This window comes from Chiloscyllium plagiosum, chromosome 9 (assembly GCF_004010195.1).
Source record: "Chiloscyllium plagiosum isolate BGI_BamShark_2017 chromosome 9, ASM401019v2, whole genome shotgun sequence".
NCBI classification, from domain to species: Eukaryota; Metazoa; Chordata; class Chondrichthyes; order Orectolobiformes; family Hemiscylliidae; genus Chiloscyllium; species Chiloscyllium plagiosum.
Genome location: NC_057718.1, coordinates 104,857,779 through 104,863,824, shown reverse-complemented (window position 1 = coordinate 104,863,824; position 6,046 = coordinate 104,857,779).

Genomic DNA, 6,046 nt, shown 5'->3' with positions numbered 1-6,046 from the left:
AGTTTCAAACATGTGTGTCAAAGCTGCTCACACGCCCTGTCCAACATGGAGTGCAATACACCGGGAAGTGAATGATAATGAGATGTCAGGGGTAGGTTCTTTACCCAGAGAGTGGTGGGGGCATGGAATGCGCTGCCTGTGGGAGTGGCAGAGTCAGAATCATTGGCGAACTTTAAGTGGCAATTGGATAGGTACATGGATAGGTGCTTAAGCTAGGACAAATGTTCGGCACAACATCGTGGGCCGAAGGGCCTGTTCTGTGCTGTATTGTTCTATGTTCTATGACCACTTTGCTAGCAGATAGTTTCTTAATTCTGTCCAATCCCTTCATGACTTAAAGACCACCGTATCATTTTAAGAGCAGCCTGTTTCTATTCTACTGAATAACTTTTTCCTCCATATCTGTTGGAGCTGATCAGATAGCAGTGATACCTACTGGGGTTGTGACGCGTTATACTGTCAGTGTATCTCAGTAGCTAATGTTCCGGACTCCATATAAAAATAAATACCTTCCAAAATGCAGCTTGACACTTCAGTCAATCGCTGAGACAGAGCCACAATGTCAGTAATGCACTCTTTCAGATTAACCAAGACTCAGTCTGTACTGTCAGAAAGATTGAGAAAGGTTCTCATGTCCATTTGGGATGAGGTGCCAAATAAGAGACTGAGATTTCCAGTGACAGCAGCTGCCTGATATATTAATATTGCTACTGAGGTATTAACAGGAAAAGACAGGGTTGATAAAGAGAAACTATTTCCACTGGGTGGAGATTCTAGAGCTAGGAGGCACCGGCTCAGAATTAGGGCCAGATGTTAGGAAGTGCCTCTACACACACAGGCTGGGTCCAGGTTTGGAACACAGCAGCAGCGGGGGATGCTGAATCAGCTGCAAATTTTAAATCTGAGATACCTTTTTTCTTGGCAAAAGTAATAAGGGATTTGGAACTAGGCCTTAGATCAGCCATGATCTTATGGAATAGTGGAACAAGCATGAGGGCTGAGTAGCCTACTCCTGTTCCTATAATCTTAGCATAGTATATCATGTGAGGCTGGACTTATTCCCTACACACTCTGGGTGGTGTGGGTAGGTCCTGGGACGGGCGCAGTCTATCCTGTCTGTCTGTCATGTTTTTCACAGCCTCTGTCTTTGTGTGATCTCGGGAATTTGGATGAATTGAGTTGAAAGGATATGTTGAACAAGGGGGTGAATTGAATGTTTGTTTTCAAGGGACATTACGGACGTGAGGCTTGTGTTCTGTGGTTGGCAGTGGAGTCGACAGGATGTGGGGGGGGGGGGGGGGTACATGTTGAAAGGTTGGAAGTGAAGTTTGAGTATGTGAAGCCAGGCTCTGAGAGGACAATGAGGGGCATACTCAGCAATTAGTGCCATGAGTGACTGAGTTGTAGTACACACAGGGTTTGTTAATATCAATGTAATAGACTCAATTGGCAAGAACCCCCCCCCAACAAGGCAAATTGGACTTGGAACCCATTTCCTAGTGGTCACCTCCAGGCTCTTAATCCAGCCCCAGCTCTGGCCTGTCAGCAAACTCAATGAGCCAACAAATTCACACGATTGTCGGAGTGGTGTAGGACCCTTCTCTCCAGGTCAGAGGTCACCCTCTGAGTCATGGGTCACTCTGTCTCTGTCTCTGTCCCTGTCGCTCTGTCAAACAGGCCAGTCAGAGTTTCAGGTGTGGACCCATTACAGACAAATTTGGAGAACCCTGAATAATTCTGCATTGGAGTCTTCAATGAGAAGTTAAGAGGCTATCCCGAATTCTGCTGTCCATATCTGTCTTCCCCGCTGCCCCGAGCTCCCCAATATGTATCGGTTCTTGGAGAAAGTGCCTCAATATTAAAATATCTATCCTTTCTCCATGACCTGTCCCCTCCCTACCTCTAGAAATGCCTCCAGGTTGTCATCCTCTACAATCTTCGTGCATCTCCATTAACTTCCCCTTTCCCAAAGTTTCATCAGCCCCACAGTCAGTTATTTTGTCACATTGACTTCCTCCGATGGTTGAATTATGATGAGCAGACTGGACCTCCTGACCTTGTAGCCCCCCTTTTTTAACCTCCCCCCACTGGTGTATGTGCGTGTGTGTGTGTGTCTCTCTGTGCAGAGATTCCTCATGTAGTGGCACTGTGGCCACATGGTGGGGCTCTAACTCTCCAGTTTAACAGAAACAGGAAATGGCCATTCAACATCATCATGGCTGATCCTCACAATGCCATTTCCCGTGCTTTTCCCAGACACCTCAACAACTTTTACTTCCAGAAATTTCTATTATTTTCTTAAACTTAAGTAATTTGGCCTCTACTGCCTCATCCTGTGCAGAATTTCACACATTCAACACCCTCGAGTGAATAAATATCTCATCTCAGTCCAAAATGGCCTCAACTGAGACTGTGACCCCTTATCATAGAACCATCGAATCTCTATAGTGTGGAAACAGGACATTTGGCCCATTGAGTCCACACTGTCCCTTTTAGAAGAACATAGAACAATGTTGCGCCGACCTGTGAAACCGATCTGAAGCCCATCGAACCTACATTATTCTATTAACATCCATATATTTATCCAATGACCATTTAAATGCCCTTATTGTTGGCAAGTCTACTACTGTCGCAGGCAGGATATTCCATAGTCTTACTACTGAGTAAAGAGCCTACCTCTAACATCTGTCCTATATCTATCATCCCTCAATTTAAAGCCTTGTCCTCTTGTGCTAGCCATCACCATCCAAGGAAAAAGGCCCTCACTGTCCACCCAATCTAATCCTCTGATTATCTTGTATGTCTCTATTAAGTCACCTCTTAATCTTCGACTCTCTAACAAAAACAGCCTCAAGTCCCTCAGCCTTTCCCCATAAGACCTTCCCTCCAGACCAGGCAACATCCTGGAAAATCTCCTATGCACCCTTTCCAATGCTTCCACATCCTTCCTGTAACGTGGCGACCAGAACTCCATGTGCAGCTGCAGCGGGACCTCATGGTTCCGAAACTCAATCCCTCTACCGATAAAAGCTAACACACCGTACACCACTTTAACAACCCTATCAACCTGGGTGGCAACCATCAGGGATCTATGTACCTGGACACCAAGATCTCTCTGCTCATCCACACTACCAAGAATCTTACCATTAGCCCAGTACTCTGCATTCTTGTTACTCCTTCCAAAGTGAATGACCTCACACTTTTCCACATTAAACTCCATTTGCTACCTCTCCGCCACCTTATCTATGTAACCTGCAACATCCTTCAGCAATGGCGACAGCTCCACTGACTTTAGTGTCATCTGCAAATTTACCAGATTCTGGATCAGTGGTGCTGGAAGAGCACAGCAATTCAGGCAGCATCCGAAGACAGGCAAAATCACCTCTGCAAATTTACTAACCCATCCTTCTACACCCTCATCCAGGTCATTTATAAAAATGACAAACAGCAATGGACCCAAAACAGATCCTTGCAATACACCACCACTAGTAACTGAACTCCAGGATGAACATTTCCCATCAACCAACACTGTCTTTTTTCAGCTGGCCAATTTCTGATCCAAACCACTAAAACACCCTCAATCCCATGCCACAGTATTTTGTGCAATAGCCTACAGTGGGAAACCTTATCAATCACCTTAATGAAATCTATATACACCCCATCAACCCCTTACCCTCATCTACTTGTTTGGTTACCTTCTCAAAGAACTCTAACGTTTGTGAGGCATGACCTACCCTTCACAAAACCATATTGACTATCCCTAATCAACTTGCTCCTTTTTAGATGATAAGAGATAGGATTTTTAATCCTTTCCAACACTTCACACACAACTAAAGTAAGGCTCACTGGTCTATAATTACCAGGGTTGTCTCTACTCCCCTTCTTGAACAAAGAAACAACATTTGCTATCCTCCAGTCTTCTGGCACTATTCCTGAAGACAATGACGGCATAGAGATCAAAGTCTAAGGCTCTTCAATTTCCTCTCTGGCTTCCCAGAGAATCCTAGGATAAATCCCATCTGGCCCAGGGGACTTACCTATTTTCACAGTTTCCAGAATTGCTAAAGTCTCCTCCTTGTGAACCTCAATCCCATCCAGTCTAGTAGCCAGTATCTCAGTATTCTCCTCAACAACATTCTTTTTCCTGTGTGAATACTGATGGAAAACATTCACTTAGTGCCTCTCCTACCTAGTCAGACTCTATGCAAACCTCCCTCTACTGTCCTTTACAGGCCCTAATCTTACTCCTGAAGAAGGGTTACATCCAAAACCTTGACTTCCCCACCTCCTGATGCTGCCTGCCTTGCTGTGACCCTCTCCTCCTGATGCTGCCTGCCTTGCTGTGTTCCCCCAGCCTCCTGATGCTGCCTGCCTTGCTGTGTTCCTCTCCCTCCTGATACTTGCTGGTCCTTGAATAAGCTCCACATTTCAACTGTGCCCATCCCCTGCAGTTTCCTTCCACGATCCAATGCATCCTAAGTCTTGCCTAATTGCATCATAGTTGCCTTTCCCCCAGCTATAACTCTTGCCTTGCGGTATACACCTATTCCTTTCCATCGCTAAAGTAAACATAACCAAATTGTGGTCACTATCACCAAAGTGCTTACCTACCTCCAAATCTAACACCTGGCCTGGTTCATTACCCAGTACCAAATCTAATGTGGCTTCGCCCCTTGTTGGCCTGTCTACATACTGTGTCAGGAAATCATCCTGCACACATTGGACAAAAACTGACCCAGCTAAGGTACAGGAACTATAGCATTTCCAGCCAATATTTAGAAAGTCAAAGTCTCCCATAATCACTACCCTGTCTCTCTCACTCTGATCCAGAATCATCTTTGCTATCCTTTCCTCTACATCTCTGGAACTATTCGGAGGCCTATTAGAAAACTCCCAACAGGGTGACCTCTCCTTTCCTGTTTCTAAACTCAGCCCATATTACCCCAGTAGATGAGTCCTCAAACATCCTTTCTGCAACTGTAATACTGTCCTTGACCAACTATGCCACACCTCCCCCTCTTTTACCATCTTCTCTGTTCTTACTGAAACATCTAAATCCCTGAACCTGCAACAACCATTCCTGTCCCTGCTCTATCCATGTCTCTGAAATGGCCACAGCATCGAAATCCCAGGTACCAACCCATGCTGCAAGTTCACCCACCTTATTCCAGATGCTCCTGGCGTTGAGGTAGACACCCTTCAAACCACCTTCCTGTTTGCTGGTGCACTCTTGCGATCTTCTGACCTCACTACTCTCAATCTCCTGGACACTGGAACTACAATTTGTGTTCCCAACCCCTGGCTGAATTAGTTTAAACCCTCCTGAAGAGCATTAGCAAATCCCCCCTCCCCCCTGTGGTTCAGGTATAGACCATCCTGTTTGTTGAGGTCCCACCTACCCCAGAAGAACATTCCACCCCAGACCCAGTTCCCTACCCTATCCCTGTAACCCTGTATTTTCCATGGCTAGTTCACCCTAGCCTGCATGTCACTGAACACGGGATAAGTTAGTAAGGCCAATCCACCCTCACCTGCACATCTTTGGATTGTGGGAGGAAACCCAGACACGGGGAGAATGTGCAAACTCCACACAGACAGTTGCCTGAGGCTGGAATCGAACCCAGGTCCCTGGTGCTGTGAGGCAGCGGTGCTAACCACTGAGCTGCCTTACACTAGCACTCTCCTCCCTCCACCTCCCACTCTGGTTGCCAGGGGAAACAACGTCCCTGCATCTTGTCTGTCCAGTCTTTGTTAGAATTTTAGAGAACATAATGAACTCCCTCTCATTCTGCTAACTTCCAGTGAATTCAGGCCCTGTTCACCCAATCTGTGCTGAGACCCCAGTCCTGCTGTTCCTGGTATCAGGAAAGCACAGAGTAGTGCCGGGGTCTTCCTCACTCTCCTGCAGGAATTATCACTTACATTCAGCCCTGATTCTGCCCTTGGTAAACAGCAGTCTTTGGATCGTGTCATCTGAGCAAAAGTCTTTAAGTGTGTGGGGCTGTGTGTGTGTGGGGCTGTGTGTATGTGTGTGTGTGGGGGTGTG